General features: G+C 41.2%; 1 long non-coding RNA gene across 2 annotated transcripts in view; it reads right to left on the bottom strand.

Annotated features, from left to right (window-relative positions):
• The window catches only part of LOC127491310 (uncharacterized), a 175,423-nt gene that overhangs the window by 73,796 nt on the left and 76,487 nt on the right, over nucleotides 1-25,140 (bottom strand). For both annotated transcript variants that reach the window (XR_011384227.1, XR_007919925.2), the window contains exon 3: nucleotides 17,771-17,805. This is a non-coding gene — a long non-coding RNA (uncharacterized lncRNA). The remainder of the gene's footprint in view (nucleotides 1-17,770; nucleotides 17,806-25,140) is intronic.

Below are 25,140 nucleotides of genomic sequence, written 5' to 3'. Positions count from 1 at the left end.
TTATAAACTATGGTCATAATATTTCAATTAAGAAATCTATGATGAATTTAATAAAATTGTTGAAGTTATCACAAGTATAATTAACAGAGCTAGGATTAAAAATATGAATATATTTGAGTCTGATCCAAAGATTCTTTCACTAATCCAATATTAAAGGATTTGCAGGTGGTCAGGGTATCAATAAAATGGGGAGTTTTTTTTAAATGAAAATACAATGCTCTTCATCAAAAGTTGTACAGAATGTTTTGGTTTATTAATTTTATAATTTTTTTTATTTTTTGTAATTTTTTATTTATTTTTTTGACAGGCAGAGTGGACAGTGAGAGAGAGAGACAGAGAGAAAGGTCTTCCTTTGCCATTGGTTCACCCTCCAATGGCCGCTGCGGCCAGCGCGCTGCGGCAGGCGCACCACGCTGATCCGATGGCAGGAGCCAGGTGCTTCTCCTGGTCTACCATGGGTTGCAGGGCCCAAGCACTTGGGCCATCCTCCACTGCACTTCCTGGCCACAGCAGAGAGCTGGCCTGGAAGAGGGGCAACTGGGACAGAATCCGACGCCCCGACCGGGACTAGAACCCGGTGTGCCGGTGCCGCAAGGCGGAGGATTAGCCTAGTGAGCCGCGGCGCCGGCCAATTTTATAATTTTTAAAAATTTTATACTGACACATGAAATTTGGATATATTCATGAGGTACCAGGGCCGTTTTGATACATGTGTGCATTTTGAAGTGCCCTATTAGGTTAAACATATCTACCTCCTTAAATATTTATCAATTTTTATGAAGAAAACATCCAAAACCCTTTCTTTTAATTTTGTTTGTATTTAGAAAATATCCAGTACATTATCATTTAAAACCATAAATATCTAACTTCACCTATTTTAAAAATATTTTACTGTTCATTGAAGACAAACTGGCCTAGGGCCACATGTATAAAGATGTGCAATCTTAGCATGATTCAAACTTTTTAACTGAGGCAAAGTATTTGATAATCTAACTATGTAAATGAGTACTTCCATTGTATGATTCAGTTAAAAATATACTATTCCTCTCAGTGTAATTTAACTACAGCTTTCAGTAAAATTTTCAATCTGCATGATTATTAGGAAATCTTGAACACATTTCCTAATAAGCCTATTACATAATCAATGATACTGATCATGTAGTGGGATAATTTGCCATCGACTTTGAACTGCCTTCAAATTCCCCAAACATAAATTAGCATAAATTTTTAATTTGAATTAACTTTGTTTCTAGAAAAAGCATCAGAGACTATAATTTTGCCTATGTAGTTATTTGTAACTCATTGACAATTATCATTCTTAACATATCAGATTAAGTCTTTGGGCTCAAAATATTCCTGCAAAAAATATCTAGGGCAGAATTCATGTCTCCCACCACACCATGTGCTTATTCCATGGCTGATATATGGCCCCTACTCTTTACCTTTTCTGTCCTCATAAGCTGTCCTGCTTGCAATACTTTGTTGAAGCATCACATTCCAAAAAATAACTTTCCATCAAGTATAGGTCAAAGCTAAACTCCATAGCTGAAGTAACTGGGTTCTTGCCACCTATGTGGGAAATTTGGATTCGGTTCCTGACACCTGGCTTTGACCCTGGCCCAGCCCCAGACATCGCAGGTATTTGAGGAGTGAACCAATATGTGGGAGTGCTATCTCTTTCTCTTTCATTGTGCCTCACAAATAAATAAAAATTTATTTTCCAAAAAGCTATTGCTCCAGTCATGTGAAATTCCTTGCACCTTCAAATTCTTAAAAGGGATGCTTCTACTACCCATTTTATAGATGAAACTGTCAGAATACAATAACAATTTTGCTATGTGTTGTGAATTTGAGGATTAGAAGTTCAATATGGGGGCCAAAATTGTAGAATAGCAGGTAAAGCTGCCATCATCCCATATAGGTGCTGGTTAGAGTCCCAGCTGCTTCACTTCTGATCTGGCTCCCTGCAAATACACCTGAGAAAGTGGCAGAAGATGGTTCAAGTCCTTGGGCTCCTGCACCTATGTGGGAGACCAGATTGAAGGTCCTGGCTCCTGGCTTCAGTCTGGCCAGCCCTGGCCATTGCAGCCATTTGGGGAATGAATCAGTGGATGGAAGACCTCTCTGTCCCTCTCCTCTCTCTGTAACTATGCCTTTCAAATAATTAAATAAAAATTTAAAAAATTAAAGGAACATTTTTAACAACCAATTTCTCACTGTGAATGGTTTGAATATCAGAATAAATGATATGTGGAATGATGAGAGACCCATAAAGAGACTGCAAATATAGCATGGTATGCTGAAATAACAGATGAATAGATTAATAAGAAGACCAGGGGAAAGAGTGAAGGAAACTGTAACACGAGTCACAAATTCTATGCAAAATTCATAATCGAGGACACATGGATGAATATTTTGACTACATGTACCTTCAGTTGATGTTGTGGGTTAAGAAAACATGTAATACATATAATGTTTTGAGGTGGAAACACAAAGTATAAGATAAAATAAAATCTCATACTGAGAAAGATATTTTCCTTTGTAAAAAATTTTTATTTTTTTCATTTCAAAAGCAAAGAGAGAGATATCTTTCATCTGTTGGTTCACTCCTCAAACACCCACCACAGAAGCCAGAAACAGAAGCTAGAAGCCAGAAAGTCACGTGAGTGACAATGACCCAGGTACTTGAGCCATCCTCTGCTGCCTCCTAGAGCATATATTTATAGGAAGCTGGCATCAGAAACAAACCTGGGATTTGAACCCAGGCATTCTAAGGTGTGGGCATTCTACATGGCATCTTATCTGCTGTACCAAATGGCCACCCAAGCCATTTTCCTTTCAATATATCTTTCACCCTTTTCAAATACATGCAAAGATTCGGAAAATTGACAGGATGTTCTCAACACCATTCTAGAACTTGCTTACTCTAACAAACAAAAGGCTTTTGGATCAAAGCCCTCATACAAGAACATCATCTTGTAAGAGTATAATTTTATGGTTGTTTTCTTTGTATTAATGTATTTTTCTCTCTTTCTACCCTAGCACATTTTTAATGTATAAACAAATCCTTCCATAGGTTGGCAATCAACTTTGCAATCATACTGACATGGTTTGATTCTTTTTTTTTAAATTTTATTTAAGGTATACAAATTTCATGTTTTTTATATATACAGATTTAGGAACATAATGATACTTCCCACCCTACCTTCTCTTCTGCTCATGTTCCCACCCTTCTTTCTCTTCCCTATCTTATTCCCACTCTTAATTTATTAAAAGATTTATTTTCAGTTTACTTTATAATCACAAGATTAACCCTACACTAAGTAAAGAATTCAACAAACAGTAAGAAGAAAAAAACACTGTTCAACAGTAGAGACAAGGGCTATAAATGATCATCAAATCTTAAAATGTCAATTTCACTCAAATACATAACATTTTAGGTATCCATTTTGAGTCAAATGACACTGATTTTTTTCTATTCATGATTATGGAGAAATAGATTTTCCAGAATCAGAAAAGCTACATATGAAGATTTAATGAGGTACATATGGTTTCTCCCCATGGATGAAGATATGTCCTTACAGGGTCTGGATCGGATTCCATAAGCAAATTCATTAGTTACTCTTGTTGTCTATACCTTTTAAAAGTGTCTAGATTCTGATCCTTACCATGTGACTCACACCTCCATTATCAGAGCCACCGTAATCTCTAACCTCAATTACAGCAACAGCTTCTAAGTGATCTGGCAGTCCTTCTCTTTCCTTATACCCCATACTCAAAACAGGAATGAAAATATTCCCCTAAAAATACTGTCTGGGGAAGGCATTTGGCACACCAGGTATGATGCTACTTAGGATGTCTTCATCTCATATCAGTGTATCTACATTTAAGTCGTGGTCCTGCTTCTGATTCCAACTTACTGCTAATGAATAACTTTGGAGGCAGTAGGTGCAGACTCAAATATTTGGTTCTGAAGACCTGGATTGGGTACCAGCTTACTGGCTTCTGCCCACCCAGATCAGCTGTTGTGGGCATCTGGAAAGTATCCGAAGGCCTCGGTCTCTTTATCTTTCCAATAAAATGAAAATAAATACTTCTTAAAAATGCAATCATATTGTATACCTCCTCTATACGGAACCCTTGAACATCACATTTTATTCAGAAAGAAAGTCCATGTGTTTGCAATGTCCATCTAGGGTCTAACTGCTGGTTTTATCCTTAATCATCTAATATAAAATTCATCTTATACCACTTTCTGCCTTCTGTTGGGATGTATCTTGATCATAATAGGCAAAATCTCTTCTCATATTTATTGTTCCTTCTGCCAGGGACCTGTCCCCTCCCCCTGAATATCTGAATTGTGTATCCCTGACCTTCTTGCTCAAAATCATATTTTTGTAAGCATTTCTCTGACTATTTTTTAAATGTGCTATCTACCTGAAGCTACCACATTGGTATTCTCAGTCTCCTGTCTCTAGTTGGTTTTCTTCCATAGTACTCACCTTACTATATATTACTCTGTAGTATGTCAGGTTTCATTTAGTTTATTGTCTATCTCCAAACCAGGGCGGGGAATCCTGTTAAACCCAGACTGCCTCAATTAACACCTCATACAATATAGATAAATGTCTTTCCAATGAAAAAACGGAGGAGTGGACTATCTGCAAACTTTCACTGAAAAGTAAAGCACAGATACTAGTATGTTCTTCTGGACTAGTGATGCAAGCCACATGGGTAAAACTGTAGAAGAATACTAAGTACTGAGCTCGGCCAGGTCAGTTGAAAAACCTATCCTCTCAAGGATCACTTCAGAGCTAGGTAATATCACCATTGGAATCCCAGGACCAAGGGGTTCCATGTGTAGATGTATACATTTATGTTTGGCATCTGCAGACAGCTTCATTCTGAAGAGTCTTTATACTCTTAGCTAGTTAAGTTGGTACCGGTAATTTAACCTCTCGGGACCTGTTACAAAAACATTGTCACCAGGATGCTTCAGTGTTAGCAACACTATTGATTAAACGAACTAATTTTAAAGGACTATTTGTATATACTACAAAAAAGAGTATAAAATGAAACTGATTGGGGCTGGCACTTTGGCATAGCAGGTAAAGCCGCAGCCTGCTGTGCGCGCATCCCATATGGGCGCTGGTTCTAGTCCTGGCTGCCCCTCTTCCGATCCAGTTCTCTGCTATGGCCTGGGAAATCAGTAGAAAATGGCCCAAGTCCTTGGGCCCCTGCACCCACATGGTAGACCTGGAAGAAGCTCTTGGCTCCTGGCTTCAGATTGGCACACGTCCGGCCATTGCAGCCAACTGACGAGTGAACTGGCACATGGAAGACCTCTCTATTTCCTCTCTCTGTGTAACTCTGACTTCCAAATAAATAAATAAATCTTTTAAAAAAAAAAAAATGAAACTGACATTTTATGGTTTGATTATTGTTATTAGCCCTTGTCTATACTCCTGTGGAGCTGTGATCGTTCTGCTTTTTACATTATGGTTAGTAGTATGTTCATCTTATGCTTATAAAGTAAGTTGAAATTATGTTATCACAAAAAATAGGAAAAAAAAAAAGAAAGGAAAGAAGTAGGGAGGATTGAGAGGAGTAGAAATAGGAAGGTGGCCGGCACCACGGCTCAATAGGCTAATCTTCCACCTGCGGAGCCTGCACTCTGGGTTCTAGTCCCGGTCGGGGCGCCGGATTCTGTCCCGGTTGCCCCTCTTCCAGGCCAGCTCTCTGCTGTGGCCCGGGAGTGCAGTGGAGGATGGCCCAAGTCCTTGGGCCCTGCACCCCATGGTAGACCAGGAGAAACACCTGGCTCCTGCCTTCGGATCAACGCGGTGCTCCAGCTGCGGCATGCCGGCCGCAGCGGCCACTGCGAAGTAAACCAACGGAAGTCCTTTCTCTCTGTCTCTCTCACTGTCCACTCTGCCTGTAAAAAAAAAAAAAAAAAAAAAAACCAGAAAGAAAGAAAGAAAGAAAGAAAAAGAAATAGGGAGGAATCGTTATCTTCTTAGAATTATATGTATGAAATACATTAAAGCTCTTCTCTTTACATTAATAAAAATATTAAAATATTTGTAAACGAGTCACCACAGAGATAGCTTAAATTTCATGGAGATTTATACAAGATACTCAGATGTAGGGAACCTCTCTCTCCCTAGGAGATACAGATTATTTGGAAGAAAATGGTCTGGAGATATACAGTAAATGTAAAAAAAAAAAAATTGCAAAAGCAGGATCTTATTCAGTAGGATTTGGCTTATGTGGAATCGGCAGAAGTTGCCACGTAAACAGTGTCTTGTAGGTTACTATTTGTTTATTCTAATGTCAGAAGATGATTAAAGCAATTAAAAATAAAACCAAAAGATGACTCAGCTAGTTGAAACAACTAGTGAAAAAATGAATTAAAGATAAATTTATTTAGGCGCAAAAAACTTTTAAATCCATGCATAGATTTTTCAAAATATGCATTTCCATAAACTTTCTGAAGATCCTATTAAACCTAACCCCTAGCATCATTTACCATCTCATCTCCATATAACTGTAGTGGAACTAAGAATAAATTAAATTCTGTCAACATTTTTTATCTTTTCATTTTAAATTTTTGAGATCATTATAAAATCACTTAAGCAGCTAATGCATTTTGTGCATTAGAATGAGGACTTCTGGCCTCTATAAAATTAACATAATTTTCAAAAATATTAACCCATTAAATGTTCAGTTCTTAGGCACGTCTCAAAACCCCAGTTTTGTCATTTCTTATAAAAACTCAAAATTATATGGTTCAGTACTGGATTCACACAGCCCAAATGACAGGAAGCTGAAACAAGGAGGAGAGACAACTGATCACTCATCCACTCCATCATCACTGTGCTCTCAAAGCTCTCCCTGTTTTTCATTTCACATCATGTATCAGTAAAAAATGCAGCTATGACAAGGTAATAGAAGCATGATTAGCTTTAATGTACTCCCTTTCATGTTTGCAGTTACAGCAAATATGAACTAATTTATACTCAGCTATTTTTCTTTTCTGTGTTTATTGTAACAAATATGAAAATTGCTGGTGTAAGTGCAATCGATCAATTGAGATAAATGCAGGCTGAGTTCGATGAGTCTTTAACAAATTTTCATAAGGCAACCTCTCTTGGTAAAAATTGTTAGTAATTTCTATGTCAGCATACAGACTGTAAAATCCTGGGAACTCCAGGTTTGGGTAGACAGCATAGATTTTTCTTGATTAAGCAAGTAAACTAAATAACAACAAATCAAAATAGTGAACAATTGGGTGGTGTGAATAAAGAAATCACAGAACTTGCACTTAATCTTAAAGATGCATTTTATGTCATCAACAGTACGGTTAATCAATATTTTTTTTTAAGATTTTTATTTATTTATTTGACAGATAGAGTTCCAGACAGTGAGAGAAAGAGACAGAGAGTAAGGTCTTCCTTCCATTGGTTCACTCCCCTAATGGCCGCTACAGCCGGCGTGCTGCGCCGATCCGAAGCCAGGAGCCAGGTGCTTCTTCCTGATCTCCCATGTGGGTACAGGGGCCCAAGCACTTAGGCCATCCTCCATTGCCCTTGAGGATCACAGCAGAGAGCAGGACTGGAAGAGGAGCAACTGGGACTAGAACCCGGCACCCCTGCGGGATGCCGGAGCTGCAGGTGGAGGATTAACCTAGTGCACCACTGCACTGGCCCCTAATCAATATTTTTGAGATAGTTTGGGCAACTATAAGATCACACAGACAGTTCTGAATAAGTTTAAATGAATGTATCCATAAATTATTCACTAATAGAAGAGGATTCCATTTCTGTAGAAGTACATTCTATAGTATGAAACACGTACATAGAACAATTAATGAAAAACTTTATCAGATTTAAAGATACACTTAATGTATCAATAATGAATGTCTTGAGCCAATTTTCAAAGTATATATAAATATAAATTGGATCAAGTCTGTCACTAATAAAAATTATATATGTATAATGTATTTTAAATTTTATATATACTTTTTCCCAAAAATCCCATGTAAGACTGAATATGTTGACATATAATTTTACTGGAAATTTATTTTTTGATTAAGTGATAAACATTAAGCAACCTTTTATGAGGCCCTTAGTATTAAATATGAATGCTGAAATGATAGGGCCAAAATAAACCATCAGTTTAACAAAATTCAGTTTTGAGAAACCTCATATTTTTTAACAAAATAGAAAAATGGGAGAAGAGTTTACAAACCTTCCTATGATGTAATAACACACATTTATATTCTAGAGAAATGGATTATCTTTCAAAATTCACTAAGGAATTAAGAAGAGTTATGTTAGAACACAGCATGTAAATTGAGGTATTTATCTGCTATGAAAAATCATTCTATTGAGACAAATTTCACAATACAAAATTGTAGTTTATGTTATGTATACCCTATACTGGTTTAGAGAAAATATACAGGGATAACTGGAAATATATAATATAAAACCTTGCCTTTTTTTGATTTAGTGATATATTATTATTAAAAATATGTGGTTTTATATTTTGTTTATGATTTTTGGGAATCAGACCCTCAAGTGTAATCCAAACATTTAAAACATTTATACCACCTAGAAATACATACTGCAAAAGCATCTAGAAATATTTAAACTAAAAATGGTTCTTGCTTAAATTCCCATACCTTTTTCAAATAACTAAAAATGAATATAGATTTTTCAGTGCCTACATGTAGATTTTTGAAGTCAGAACTTGATAGATCGACAACAAGGAAATGGAGGACACACATCAAATCTTAGCTTCTTCTAGACCTATCACAGACCTGAGTTTGCAGGTTATAGTGCTATCCCAAAATCTGGAGAAAGAGGTGTATTCATAAGGACATAGCTGAATTTTGTTTACATGGAGCATAAGCTACTGACACCATACACTGTTAGGAACATTTACTTGAAATTTGTATAAACTGCTAAAGGCTGAGAATGGAGAAAGCCTGACAATGAGAAACTCCTGGGGGCTATCATGTTGGGGTGGTGGTGAACACAGTCATGGACTTTTTTTTTTTTTTTTTTTTTTTTTGACAGATAGAGTTAGACAGTGAGAGAGAGAGAAAGAGAGAAAGGTCAGGTCCTCCTTCCATTGGTTCGCCCTCAAAATGGCCTCCATTGCCGGCGCTGCGCCGATCTGAAGCCGGGAGCCAGGTGCTTCCTCCCAGTCTCCAATGCAGGTGCAGGGGCCCAAGCACTTGGACCATCCTCTACTGCCCTCCTGGGCCACAGCAGAGAGCTGGAGTGGAAGAGGAGCAACTGGGACTAGAACCCGGTGCCCATATGGGATGCCAGCACCTCAGGCGGAGGATTAACCAAGTGAACCACGGTGCCAGCCCCTCATGGACTTTATGTCAAGGAACCAAAACAGGTTCTCACCATGAAGCTCTTTGGACAATAACCTCAGGAACCTCACAAGAGGAGAGAAGAATAATCATGTGACATAAATCCAAAGTGTCTGTAATAAAAAAGCATTGTCTAGGGATGAAACACTCCCCCAAAGCCTGACCTTAGTTGGCAAAAGGGCATTCCTCCTATTCCTTCATCCATGCCTTGCCTTCTGGCTTTTGGTCTCACCCTAGGTGAAAAGACCATAGCAAACCCGAGTTAGGACTTTAATGAAATAGATCTGAGAATGCTGTAGCTAAGGAAGGGATTGGGTAGCAAGGGTGGGAAAGCCCCACCACTGAGCATGTATGAAGGTCACAGCTCCAAGACACAACCCCAGTGAAACATGGGAACTTAATTGGAATATTTCCCATCCCACAACCTGACCACCATGCTTTCAGGGTTCCGGTACAAGAAGAGTGGATTACAACTGAAAGAGCTATGAGGAATAGATTTTTCTCCCAGGAGAAGTGTTTATGGAGGCCCAGAATCAAGAGAACCAGCAAAAACAAGGATTCTAGAGGAATCTGGCAACTAAAGCTGTAAGAAATGATGAACATTGCCCAACTCATAGACAAATAAGCATAAATATTCACAGTAAAGGTCTATTTAACTCAGTTCCTATTGCCCATTATAACTGTCTATCCACAAAAATATTAAAAGCAATAAGAAAACAGAAAAAAGTATAAGTAAGAAAGAAAGATATAAAGTATTTGTTGACAAATGGCATGATAGTCTATGCACAAAATCCCACAGAATCTATGTCAAGGAACCAAAACAGTGTGTCATAGTGAAGATATGATGGCATGTGTACACTGACAATGAATAATACAGTGTGAAAGGTCATAGTAAATGAGGTTAATATAAAAAAGACACTTGCTTCCCCATACAGTGACAGTTTCAAATTTAAAATTCAGATATTGTGAAAATATCACTTAAAACAGCACCAAAAATAAAATTTTAGATAGAATTCTAACAGAATATCTATATGAATTTTATGTGGAAGGCTATATAACAGTTATAAAAACAATGAATAATAAATCAAACTTATATAAATGGAAAGTTATTTCCTGTTCATTAAATCAAAATTTCAGTACTGTTGAGATGTCAGTTATTTCCTACTTGATCTAAAGATTAAGTGCAATCCCAGCATGCTATTTAAGGAAATTGACAAACTGATCATAAAGTTTACATGGAGAAGTGAAAATATATAGAGACCAGACAACACAATATTAAAGAATAATAAAAATTCAGATTTATGTTACTTGTCTCTAAAACTTAATATGAAGCTGCAGTAACTGAGACAGAATGGTTTTGGCAGAAAAACAGAAACACAGATTACTGGAACAAACTAGAAAGTCTATAAATTACTACATATAAACATGGCCAATTATTTTTCTCAAGGGCACAAAGGAAATGCAATGAAGGAAGGACAGACTTCAAGAAATGGTGCTGGTGGGGCCAGCATTGTGGCTCAATGGTTTAAGCTGCCACTTCTGAAATTGGCATCCCATGTTGGAGTTCTGGTTCAAGTCCCAATTACTCCATTTCCAAGTCAGCTCCCTACTAATATACTTAGGAAGAAAGTAGAAGATGGCCCAAGCAGACGGCGATGGAGTTCCCAGCTCCTGGCTAGAGCTTTGTTCAGATATGGCTGTTCTGGGCACTGGGAAGCACCAGCAGATGGAAGATTCTCTCTCTCTCTCTCTCTCTCTCTCTCTCTCTCTCTCTCTCTCTCCCCCTTTCTCTATCTGCCCCGACATTGATCTGCCTTTCAAATAAAAAAAATTTTTTTGACAGGCAGAGTTAGACAGTAAGAGAGAGATAAAGAGAGAAAGGTCTTCCTTCCATTGGTTCACTCCCCAGATGACTGCTACAGCCGAGGTGCTACCCCAGCCTGAAGCCAGGAGCCAGGTGCTTCTCCTGGTCTCCCATGAGGGTGCAGGGCCCAAGCACTTGGGCCATCCTCCACTGCCTTCCCGGGCCACAGCAGAGAGCTGGACTGGAAGAGGAGCAACCGGGACAGAATCCGGCGCCCCAACTGGGACTAGAACCCAGGGTGCCAGCGCCGCAGGCAGAGGATTAGCCAAGTGAGCTGCGGCGCCAGCCTCAAATAAATATTTAAAAAAATAAAATGGTTCTAGAATAACTGAATGTCCAAATGCAGAAAATGAACTTGTAGTCCTTAACTCTTACACAAAAATGAACTAAGAATGAATCATAAACCTAAGTTACAATGAAACTGTAAAATTTCTAGAAGAAAATCTATAATCTTTGGTTTAGTATTGAGCTTATAGATATAACACCAAAAGCACAACAAATGCAAGAAAACATAATAAGTTGAGCTTCACTAAAATTCAAATTTTCCATCTGCAACAGACATTGCTATGAGAATGAAAAGACAAGCTACAGACTGACAGAAATCTCTTGCAAAATGCATCACTGATAAATATCTAAAATATACAAAAACTCAACAATAAGAAAACCTACTAATTAATAAATATGCAAGAAATCTGAGACATACTAAAGTGAATGTATATATGGCAAGTTGCAATATGAAAAGATATCAACATCTGTTGTCAGGGTCATAGAAATTAAAACAACAAGGAAATCTACAGCATGCCTCTTAGAGTGACAAATATCTAATAAATGAAAAATGATAATGTCATACGCTGTTGAACATGCAAAACAACAGGACCTCTCATTCATTGCTAGCAGGAAGGCAAATGATACAAACACTGCCGTTTTACTTTAAATCTAAGTATAGTCATATCATACAATCCAGGTACCATACCCCCATGTATTTACTCAGTCAATTTCAAAGTTTATGTCAATATAAAACTGATATGCAAATATTTGTAGATTCTTGATTAGTAATTTTTAAAAACCTTTCTAGCAAAAGCAAAATTATAGAGATGATGAACAGATTGATTGTTGGCCTGGGTTCAGGGGTGGGGGAATGTGGGGAGCAATCCGGACTAGACTAAGTTACTCGAATTAAGACTTATTCTATGTATCTGCTCTCCCACAATATGGCGCTGGGAGAGAAGTAAACAGCTTCCGCACAGCTGCCTCCAGTTCAACTAATAAACTGTAGGACTTGCTCCTGATTGGAGAGCAGCGTACTCGGCGTGTGGGCAGCCGAGTTGGGATTGGCGGAGGAGGACTATAAAGGAGGAGAGAGACGGCATGCATCGGGAACATCTATGGGGAACATCTAAGGGAACCCGTGCAGCCCCCGAAAGAGCCGGCCGGCGGTGTGCCGCTCCCCTGCGGAAGTGGGGAATGCGGCCAGGGGGAACTGCCCTTCCACGGAGGTGGAAGGGATAGTAGCCAACCCGGGAAGAACCAGCAGCAAACCCGGGGAGGGCCGAGCAGACGAAAGAACAGCGCAGGGTCCTGTGTCGTTCCTCCACGAAGAGGGGGAGCGACATAATGGTGCCGTGACTCGGATAGGAAACCTGACTCGGATAGGAAACCTAGGACGGATAGCAAACTTAAGAGGGAAGAAACGGGAAGAACTGGGAAAATACCGGAGAGAGAGACTAGCAAACAGCCTAGGGAAAAGCCGGACGAAAAGGGTGCCGGAAGAAGCTATTGAAAGCCTAGGCATAGATTCGGATACGGACTACGGGGGGAAGCTGGGAGAAATCTCTAAGGTCGAAAGCGAAAGTGAAAGCTAGAACAAACAGACTCGGACGCGGACTGTGGGGAGAGGCCAGGAGAAATGAGGGAGGAGTATTGTTGGAGGAAAGCTTGGGGAAACATACCGGGTAGAGAAAAATGTTAGGGAAATTGAAGCCGTGGGGGGCAGGCCGAGGCGGACACGAAAGCCACTTTGGGATTCTCAAGTTAACCCGGGAATAGGGGGCGAAAAGTTGAAACCAGAAGCTGAGACGTAAGCCAGATTGGGATCCGTCTGATTAGCCCGGGGAGCAAAGGACGGGAAGCCAGATCGTGGGGCGGAGACGTACGCTGGGTTGAATTCGCCAGGCTAGCCCGGGGAACTTAGATTGAATGCTAGTGGCGGACACGTGAGCTACGCTGTGTTACTCGCGGAAGCCGCCGCGTGCAGAGAGAGCACGGGGCGTGAATAGATAGGGAACGCTGGCGCGAGGCTGTGGTTCAGACACGAAAGGGTTAAGCGTGGAGACCGCGGAGCGCGCGAAGCCGAGCCACGCAAAGCCGGGAAGCTGCGCAGATGAGAGAGGCACGCGGGCTGAAGCGGCGCAGAGCCGGGAACCCGCCGGCGGGGCGAGGTGCCGGAAAGCCGCAGGGATAAGAGAAACAGAAGTTTAGAAGTAAAGTGAGAAAAATAGGAATGCTGGAAGATAGAAGTAAAATGGGAGAAATAGGAATGCCCGGAGATAGAGAAATAGAGAAATAAAAAGGCCTCCCTACAACACTGCAATGTGAGAGCTTGGATTCGGTCTGCCTAATCAAGTGAGGCGATGAGCACCTGCGGGCAGCTAGCAGCTTATGCGCCGCAGGTCACCGAAGACAGGCATGAATTAACATCAGTAAGGCTTCCCCACAATACAACAATATTAAGCTTGGATTCGGTCTGCCTGATTTAAGGCGGTAAGCGCCAAGCAAGCAGCTCGACCAGAGTATGAGCTGCAGGTCACCGAAGATAGGCACGAACCAACACTGATAAGTCTCCCCCACAATAAGGCAATGAGAAGGCTTGGATTCGGTTTGCCTGATAGAGCTTGTAAGTCCCCTGCAGGCAGAGCAGAGCATGCGCTGCAGGGCACCGAACACAGGCACGCATCAGCGCCTAAAAACCTCCTCACAATGGCGAAGAGAGGACCCGGATTCGGTTTGCCTGATTGATAGGACTTGTAAGAGCCTGTGGCAACTCTAGCAAGTAGAGCAGAGTGTGTGCCGCGGGACACCGAAGACAGGCACGTATCAACGCTAAAAAATAAAAAGAAAGGGGGATCTGTGGGGAGCAATCCGGACTAGACTAAGTTACTCGAATTAAGACTTATTCTATGCATCTGCTCTCCCACAATATGGCGCTGGGAGAGAAGTAAACAGCTTCCGCACAGCTGCCTCCAGTTCAACTAATAAACTGTAGGACTTGCTCCTGATTGGAGAGCAGCGTACTCGGCGTGTGGGCAGCCGAGTTGGGATTGGCGGAGGAGGACTATAAAGGAGGAGAGAGACGGCATGCATCGGGAACATCTATGGGGAACATCTAAGGGAACCCGTGCAGCCCCCGAAAGAGCCGGCCGGCGGTGTGCCGCTCCCCTGCGGAAGTGGGGAATGCGGCCAGGGGGAACTGCCCTTCCACGGAGGTGGAAGGGATAGTAGCCAACCCGGGAAGAACCAGCAGCAAACCCGGGGAGGGCCGAGCAGACGAAAGAACAGCGCAGGGTCCTGTGTCGTTCCTCCACGAAGAGGGGGAGTGACATAATGGTGCCGTGACTCGGATAGGAAACCTGACTCGGATAGGAAACCTAGGACGGATAGCAAACTTAAGAGGGAAGAAACGGGAAGAACTGGGAAAATACCGGAGAGAGAGACTAGCAAACAGCCTAGGGAAAAGCCGGACGAAAAGGGTGCCGGAAGAAGCTATTGAAAGCCTAGGCATAGATTCGGATATGGACTACAGGGGGAAGCTGGGAGAAATCTCTAAGGTCGAAAGCGAAAGTGAAAGCTAGAACAAACAGACTCGGACGCGGACTGTGGGGAGAGGCCAGGAGAAATGAGGGAGGAGTATTGTTGGAGGAAAGCTTGGGGAAACATACCGGGTAGAGAAAAATGTTAGGGAAATTGAAGCCGTGGGGGGCAGGCCGAGGCGGACACGAAAGCCACTTTGGGATTCTCAAGTTAACCCGGGAATAGGGGGCGAAAAGTTGAAACCAGAAGCTGAGACGTAAGCCAGATTGGGATCCGTCTGATTAGCCCGGGGAGCAAAGGACGGGAAGCCAGATCGTGGGGCGGAGACGTACGCTGGGTTGAATTCGCCAGGCTAGCCCGGGGAACTTAGATTGAATGCTAGTGGCGGACACGTGAGCTACGCTGTGTTACTCGCGGAAGCCGCCGCGTGCAGAGAGAGCACAGGGCGTGAATAGATAGGGAACGCTGGCGCGAGGCTGTGGTTCAGACGCGAAAGGGTTAAGCGTGGAGACCGCGGAGCGCGCGAAGCCGAGCCGCGCAAAGCCGGGAAGCTGCGCAGATGAGAGAGGCACGCGGGCTGAAGCGGCGCAGAGCCGGGAACCCGCCGGCGGGGCGAGGTGCCGGAAAGCCGCAGGGATAAGAGAAACAGAAGTTTAGAAGTAAAGTGAGAAAAATAGGAATGCTGGAAGATAGAAGTAAAATGGGAGAAATAGGAATGCCCGGAGATAGAGAAATAGAGAAATAAAAAGGCCTCCCTACAACACTGCAATGTGAGAGCTTGGATTCGGTCTGCCTAATCAAGTGAGGCGATGAGCACCTGCGGGCAGCTAGCAGCTTATGCGCCGCAGGTCACCGAAGACAGGCACGAATTAACATCAGTAAGGCTTCCCCACAATACAACAATATTAAGCTTGGATTCGGTCTGCCTGATTTAAGGCGGTAAGCGCCAAGCAAGCAGCTCGACCAGAGTATGAGCTGCAGGTCACCGAAGATAGGCACGAACCAACACTGATAAGTCTCCCCCACAATAAGGCAATGAGAAGGCTTGGATTCGGTTTGCCTGATAGAGCTTGTAAGTCCCCTGCAGGCAGAGCAGAGCATGCGCTGCAGGGCACCGAACACAGGCACGCATCAGCGCCTAAAAACCTCCTCACAATGGCGAAGAGAGGACCCGGATTCGGTTTGCCTGATTGATAGGACTTGTAAGAGCCTGTGGCAACTCTAGCAAGTAGAGCAGAGTGTGTGCCGCGGGACACCGAAGACAGGCACGTATCAACGCTAAAAAATAAAAAGAAAGGGGGATCTGTGGGGAGCAATCCGGACTAGACTAAGTTACTCGAATTAAGACTTATTCTATGCATCTGCTCTCCCACAATATGGCGCTGGGAGAGAAGTAAACAGCTTCCGCACAGCTGCCTCCAGTTCAACTAATAAACTGTAGGACTTGCTCCTGATTGGAGAGCAGCGTACTCGGCGTGTGGGCAGCCGAGTTGGGATTGGCGGAGGAGGACTATAAAGGAGGAGAGAGACGGCATGCATCGGGAACATCTATGGGGAACATCTAAGGGAACCCGTGCAGCCCCCGAAAGAGCCGGCCGGCGGTGTGCCGCTCCCCTGCGGAAGTGGGGAATGCGGCCAGGGGGAACTGCCCTTCCACGGAGGTGGAAGGGATAGTAGCCAACCCGGGAAGAACCAGCAGCAAACCCGGGGAGGGCCGAGCAGACGAAAGAACAGCGCAGGGTCCTGTGTTGCTCCTCCACGAAGAGGGGGAGCGACAGGGGAATAATAGAAGAAGCAAACATTAGTGTTTAAGATGGTGAAGCTATTCTGTATATAGTATTGCAATATTGAATACAGGGCATTTGAGGTTTAATGAATTTATAATGGAAATAATATGTATGACTTATAGGTGGAAACATTAGAAGTTCTTGTGTCATTTCTTATTTTTAACGTTTCTGTCTTAAGGATCATGAGAGGATAGCCAGACACCCAATCAATTTCATAGTGAGTCCCTAACTGAGAGTGATGTAGAGCTAAGCCTATAAACTACCCTTTGCAGTTCACATATTATGAACTAAAAATAAATCTTGTCAATTTCATTGGCTGAGATTTGTAGGGTTGGTTGTTATAGCAGCATAATTGAATCTATTCTGACTGATGAACTTGTTATTACCTTTACTGCTCTAAAAAAGAGAGGAACAAATTTATAACTCATATTTTCCACAACCATATGTTAATGAACCAAATAGCAAATGTGTATAATTTGACATGGAATGACGTGATATGCTCTTTTCCTTTAAATATTCATTTCACCAGATTGAAGGGCATGTAATAGTCATCTGCCAACAAGTCGTCACTTTGATCATATAAAAAAAGAAAGTTACTTTATGAAATCCTTTCATTTAAAATGTTTAATTATTAATTTTACCCAGAATCCTATTTGCAATGCTCAGCTATCACACCATTCAAAAAGTTAAAAATTGCACTGATCAAAAATAGAGATTATAATAACTTGACAGCAGGAAGTACCTTACTTTTAAGTCTGATAAAAGTTCAAAAAGTTGATAAGTATATTTGAAAAAGACATGACTTCCACCATAAATATCACATTCCTGGAAAGGAATTCACATTGCTGTTTACAAACCTAACAACACCAATATAAATTACATTTCAATGAAATGAGAAAAAAGAAACTGGAAATGTCTACTCACGGTCTCTTCACTGTCAGGTGGTTCCATATGCATAGCTGTGAACAATAACGAAGAAAGCAAAATTACTGTATGTCATTTTTAGGTTGAGGCTTTCTAAAGCCTAGGCTCAATTTCTCAGTCTTTTCCCACAGGTCTGCAATCAAAGAAGTCTCCTGTTTTAGGTAGGACAGGTGAAAGATGGCAGATTCCCTGTCATGGCCTCATTCTCTCTTGTGATTCCCTTACAATCTGCTGACACCTTAGTAAATCACTCCTTTAGGAAACATTCCTTGAATCACACTAGTACAAATATGTCATCTGTTTCTTACTGGACCCTGACTAAGTCCTTCAGATCACTGAACCACGGTAAATATGTAACCTTGGGAGGAAATGAGCCACAGGGATTTGAGTTCTACTTGTTAAAACTTCATTGCTGGAACCTATCCTAACCAATACACGATCCCATAGGATTCATATACCTCTGCTTTTCAAGGAGTCCTCTCAGAAGGAGCTGGTAAGGAAGTGGACACTTAGGGGAGGAAGAAAAGCCAAAAACGGTAATATGTTAGGACAGCATTAGCCTGTCCTTCATGGAGATAGTTCAATGACATCTCAGAGTTTGTCTTAAACTGAGGCAAGAGAGCTTAAGTTTTATATTACTCTCTCATTGATGGTTAATAGGTTTTCTCATACCTCTTCATGTGGGGCAATGTAGAATTTTCAGAAATGCCCCTAAACAGGTAAGGGTAAAAGAAGCCTAAGGGAATTTATTCCATGTAAACAATGTTGGCTATACAAAACAGCACACTTTCTTACCAGCCAAGTTGCTATACTATATTTCATATAGTCAAAGAGGAAGAACAGTGGTTAAATCTAAGATCACAAAGAAATTAAAAATATATGGTCTCAACATGAAAAAATGAGTACAGAAGTTTTATACAAATTTCCATTTTAAGATATTACATATGCTGGGAGAATTTCTCATTAATTCACTTCTGAAACTGTAGGTCACTTATTCAGAATATTGATAGAAGAACAGTATCATGTATAATGTACCCAAGAAACTACTTTTTTAAAGAAATATTTGTTGTAGGACTACTACATGCACATAAGGAATATAGCAACAAACTATTTCCTCCAGTAGCATATGTTCTAGTATTAGAGACAGAAAAATATAAACAAATGGAATCATAATACATTGTCAAGTGTTAAAAAAAAGTTATACAATGAAATATTAGCAAGATAAGGGAGATGACAGTGAAAAGACAGTGGACTACTTTATATAATGAAGTCACAACTAGTCTATGATCAAATAAATTCACCTTATGGAATGAACCTTTAAAATATCTGGAAGAAAACTATTCCAGGTTGAAAACACACTAAATGCAAGTTCCCAGAGCCTCAAGATGGTCCCCAGTCTTCAGGGAGCAATGAAGATCAGTGTTGTGGGCACATCTGATGGAGTGAGAAGAGGATGTCGGGGGCTGGCATTGTGGTGCTGTGAGTTAAGCCACCTCCTGTGATGCTAGCATCCTTTATGAGTTCTGCTTGAGAACTGGTTGCTCCATTTCTCATACAGCTCCCTGACAGTGCACCTTGAAAAGCAATAGATGATGGCCCAAGTACCTGGGTCCCCACCACGCACGTGGAAACCAGGGTGAAGTTTCAGGCTCCTGGTTTCAGACTGTACAAGCCCTGGTCATTGTGACCATTTGGGGATTGAAATAGAAAATGGAAGATTTCATTCTCTGTCTCTCTAGCTCAGCCTTTCAAACGAAATAAAACTTGAAATAAAAAAAAAGAGAATATGCAATTGGAGAAGTAACTAAGACCAGACTATGTAGCTTCGGTACACAAAATAAGGATTATATATGCATGTGTGTACATATAGTTATTGTTGTTCTTATTTTTAAACATTTTAAAAAGTTATCTATCTATTTATTTATAAGGCAGAGTGACAGAAAGGGGAGAGAGAGAAAGAGAGAGAGGATGAGAGAGAGAGAGAGAATATTCCATCCACTGGTTCACTTCCCAGATGGCTATATTTGCCAGAGCTGGGCCAGATCTAAGCCAGGAGTCAGGAGCTGCATGCAGGTCTCCCATGTGGATGCAGAGGCCTAAGGACTTGGGCCATCTTTCACTACTTTCCCAGGCATATTAGCATGAAGCTGGATTAAAAGTGTAGCAAAGGGCTGGCGCTGTGGCCCCAGCGGTTTAAGCCACCGCCTGCAGTGCCAGCATCCCATATGGGCACCGATTCAAGACCCAGCTGCTCCACTTCCAACTCTCTGCTATGGCCTGGGAAAGCAGTAGAAGATGGCCCAAGTACTTGGGCTCCTGCACCCACGTGGGAGACCTGGCAGAAGCTCCAGCCTTCGGATCAGCACAGCTCCGGCCATTGCGGCCAACTGGGGAGTACGCCAGCGGACGGAAGACCTCTCTTTCTGTGTCTACTTCTCTCTCTATGTAACTCTGACTTTAAAATAAATGAATAAATCTTAAAAAAAAAAAGTTTAGCAGAAGGGTCTCAAAGTGGCATCCATATGGGACGTCACAGGTGGCAGCTGAACCCATTACGCCGCAACACTAGCCCCATTACAAAACTTTTTAAAGAGGCCCAAAGTCATAAAGTTATCCAAAATAAATGACAAAAAGTACAGCTCCAACAGTAATATGAGATTCGTAAGGTCCAAACTCCAGTCAAAATGCATCATATAGGTCAAGAAGCAATAAAATGTATAACAATTCATTCAACATAAAATGGCACATAAATGATGATAGACAAGTATGTTAAAGTAGCTGTTGTAACAATGAACAGGTATTTAATTAAAAATATGAAGACAGGGGTCAGTACTGTGGTGCAGTAAGCGAAGCTGCAGCCTACAATGCCAGGGGCATCCCTTTTTGGAGCACTGGGCTCAGTCCTGCCTGCTCTACTTCCAATACAGCTCCCTGATAATGTATTTGGGAAAGGTACAGAGGACGGCCCAAGTATTTGGCCCCAGCCACCAACATGGGAGACCCAGAGAGAGCCCTTGGCCCAGCCCTGGCCATTGAGACAATTTCTGGAGTGAGCCAGAGGAGATCTCGCCTTCAAATAAATAAATAAATAAATCTTTAAAAATAAAAATATAAACAATCTTAAAAACATGAACATGGTAAAGAATAAACTGATGCTATTTTAAAATGCAATTTCTATAGATGAAAATAATATCTGAAAATAGATAGCACTAGATGGAAAAATGCATGATTTTTTTTTTTTTTTGGACAGGCAGAATGGATAGTGAGAGAGAGAGACAGAGAAAAAGGTCTTCCTTTTTTCCTTTGGTTCACTCCCCAATGGCTGCTGCGGCTGGCACACTGCGCCAATCCGAAGCCAGGAGCCAGGTGCTTCTTCTGGTCTCCCATGCGGGTGCAGGGCCCAAGGACCTGGGCCATCCTCCACTGAACTCCCGGGCCACAGCAGAGAGCTGAACTGGAAGAGGAGCAACCGGGGCAGAATCCGGTGTGCCTGCGCTGCAGGTGGAGGATTAGCCTAGTGAGCCGTGGTGCCGGCCTAAATGCATGATCTTGACAACATATCAAAGCAATCAAACCAAAATGAAAGGAGAAGAAAGCCAAAGATGGTCAAGAATTAACAGAGTTCCTGTGACCTATGGGATATATTAAAACAGCCCAATATATACTCAGAATTGGTCTCCTAGAAAGAACAGAAAGAATAGGATGGAAATTTTTTTTTAATTAGTGACTGAAAACCTTCAAAATATAATAAAAATGAAAAGGAAGTGATAAGGACTTGCAAAACTGGATTTCAAAATTGCCTTTAAAAAACTTTTTCTCACTTGTTAGCTCTGGGTCATTTGCATTCTGTTTTGAATGTGCATAAATTAGTTTCCTTACTGGGAGTTAAAATGCTATCTAGTTTGCTCTTTGGGAAATAATAAAATGAAATGAAATGAAATTGAGATGGCATTTGGCCGGTGTTCTTGTTCTCTCTCTCCATCTCTCCCTCCCTCTGTTCTTCTAAGGAGATATACAGATACACAAGGATGAAGCAAGGCAGAGTGAACTTCATTAGTAGCTGACATTTTGTCCGCACAACTCTATGAATTAGGCCAGAACAATTGGAGAAATCATTTAAAATTTTGCTATGAAGTCCTATGTAAACTAGAGTAAAAGAGGCCAAAGGGTTTATTTTTGTCAATATCCACCCCTAAAGAATAGACATAAATATCAAATCTTTGCATTTCTGAGAAAGAAAAAAGATTGTCCATGAATACAAGTGGTGGAACAAATGATCAAAAGATAAAGAAAAAAACGTGTCACACATTCTAGCACCATCACTGATCATGGTTCCTGGCCCCTAGCTTAGCTACCATTTTGAAAGGAAGAAACAATTTCTTAAAAGAGAATAAAAAGAGAGAGAGAGAGAATAAAACTGCATCCCCACAAACAAGCCAATGAATAAACAAAAAGAGATGTCTGGGTTTCCTCCCTGTAGGAGCAAACTTTAAAAACCCTTAGGCAGTGCAGCAATAATAGTTTGGTGAGATATTATCAGGGTTAAAGATCCCATGCATCTCTTTTATGGAATAGGGAGAGGAAAAAAAATGAAGGAAGAAAAAAAAAAAAAAAAGAACTGGTGGAACTTCATCCAAAGAAGGCAACAGCTTTATTCAACATCTCTTCTCTTTATAGGATCACAAGAGGACACACAGAAAGAGGCTTAGTCCTATCAGCCCAAGCTCCTTCCTCATGGAAAGGGGTTTTCTGTAGTTTCTTTGTATAAAGTGAGAGACTGAGTATACAAACAAGCAATGACAGCAGAACTTTAACTCAAAGTCCCTACAACAAGAGTTCTAAAGAGTCAACTAACAACTTCTTCACAATCAACCCAGAATGCCTAGAACTTAGAATTTTTAAGCTTCCACTTCCCTATTTTTTAAATAACTATTCATTTGAAAGTCAGTGAAACAGAAAGCTTTCTTACCTGCTGATTTACTACCCTCATGCCCTCAGTGGCCAAGGCTGCATCTATGGGAGCTGGGAAAGCAATCCTGATCTCCCATAGGGAAAGCAGGAACCCAACTACTAGAGCCATTACCACTTACCCCTCCTTCTTAGCAGAAAGCTGGAGTCAGGAGCTGGAAGCAGGACTTGAATCCAGGTTCTCTGATTTGGCACCTGGGTGTCTTCAGGCATGTTGCTAACATTTCACTCTGCCAGTGCTTTCAACACCAGAGCATCAGAGGAAGCCAGCTTTGCTCCATAATCATTCATATCAGATGCTTCTCCTCTGCTTGGCCCTCCTCCAGCTTCCCCATGCCAGCAATTCTCAATGAAAGAATACCCAAAGCCTTCCCTATTTTACACACTAAAGTGTTCCCCTATCCTGTCTGCCTTTGAGTCTCTGCCAAACCAAGTGACTGGAGCCTAATTCCTATCTACCATAACACTTTGAAGAAAGAGTTTTTGTTTTCATTTAAATCGTTTTCATTTATTTCCACAAAAGATGCTAAAATGTAATACAGTTGACCTTTTCCTCTCTGTACAATAGAAAGGGATAAATTACTGAAAAAGCATTCTGTTTCCTTAAAGAAAGTATTTCTGAACTCATTGGTAAAGATTAGTATCTTGAAAATCCTCTAGGTTTACATTTATGTTGAATCATAATATAAAGCTTTTAATCCTTTTATTGTAATAGGCTTAAAATCAAACATTATAAATAAAAATAATTGTTATATTCCAGGCTCTGGCTCCTGACTCTAGTTTCCTGCCAATGCAAATCCTGGGAAGCAACAGTGAAGGCTCATGGGATACCTCCATGTGGGAGACCTGGGTTGTGTTCCTTCCACCAGAATTTTGGCCTGATCTGAGCACCGGGGAGTGAACCACCAGAAGAAATCTCTCTCTCTCTCTCTCTCTCTCTACTCCCTTTCTCTTTCCTTCTCCCTTTCCCTTTCTCTTTCCCTTTCAAATAATAATTTTTTAAAAAAGCATACTATAACATTGTTAGGGTCAAGAAACGTCCTCTGCCCCATGAACGACTCCAAGAGACCTCTCATGCAATTAGCAAGGGGTTTATTGAACCAGCATGCTGAGGCTCTCTGAACACGAAGGAACAGAGCCGCGCCGAGAAGTCAAAGGTCAGGGTTTTTATAGGGTTTTCAGAGACATTCCACATGGTACCATTTAGTGAATCACCTCACATCGCGGGGAAATTATTAGCAAATTAACTCAGATAGCAGGAAACTCAAAACACGTGCGGGGAATTCAAAGGATCTCAGTAATGGGAACGACAGGTGAGGCAAGGGTTACACAGCTTTGGCCCCTCATCCTCACACAGGTGAAAGATAAGGTACCGAAACTATACAAACCCGCCCCACGGGGTTTCAGCTTTGAAAGGAGGTTTAGGCCTGCAATTTTAATTCTTTCAACATGAGTTGAAGGGAAGAAACATTATTCACTATGTATTGAAGAGCCAGGGAACAGGTAGTTAGCATAGATTTTCTAAAAAAAGAGACCCTCAAGTAAGGTTTCACGTAGAACAAAAACCCTAGAATATAATCCCAGGGCATCAAGAGTATGAGAGAAAGTCAGTTAGTCTGGAAAGAAGAAAAGACAAATAGAAAATGGTTCGCTGCTAAAATGACCACATCAGAACAACCTCAGACACATGGATGTGTGGAATCACTGTATTTCAGAACAGTCTCTTGGGAGAAGTAAGAAAGAAGAATCTGTCAGATCTCACCTAGATCCTGTAACTCATCAAGCCAAGTTTGTCCCTCAAGAAACTAAGATCCCCAAACTTCCAGGCTCCCAGACTTTGACCCTTCCAGAGCATAGAGTAGCATGCATGCAAAGGGAGCAGAGAGAATATTACAAGATACATACACTGAATCTCACGCAAAAATTCCATGAAATCTGCTTGCAATCTTCCCATTAGTATTCCTATTGATTCTCTAGTTCCATAACAGCCAGATACGTAAATGAGGTTTGTCATTTGTAAAGCTAGTACACAAATGGTAAAATATATTTTAATAAGCTATATCCCATAGTAATCCTCCTATATTTTAATTATCTATTAGTTTACTTAACAAATCCCTTCTGTTCACTCAGCATCTACTTATAAGAGTCCATTCTAGAAATTATGTATCATACAGTAGGAAGCAAAACAAAAATTCATGTTACGGCAAAGTTCAAACTATTAAGATAACTAATAAATAGCAACTGTCAGTGACAAAACTTCCAAAGAAAATAAGTGCACTATGTAAAAAGTGGAGAGACAAAGTAAATTTTAACCTTTTCTCTTCACAAAGGATGTGACAGCTAAGCTTAATCAGGAGGATGAGCAGAGAGTAATGGTTTTTGAAGAAGGGAAATTCAAGTGC

This window comes from Oryctolagus cuniculus, chromosome 18, assembly GCF_964237555.1.
Source record: "Oryctolagus cuniculus chromosome 18, mOryCun1.1, whole genome shotgun sequence".
In the NCBI taxonomy this organism is placed as follows: domain Eukaryota; kingdom Metazoa; phylum Chordata; class Mammalia; order Lagomorpha; family Leporidae; genus Oryctolagus; species Oryctolagus cuniculus.
This window is presented reverse-complemented; position numbering and strand designations above follow the sequence as displayed.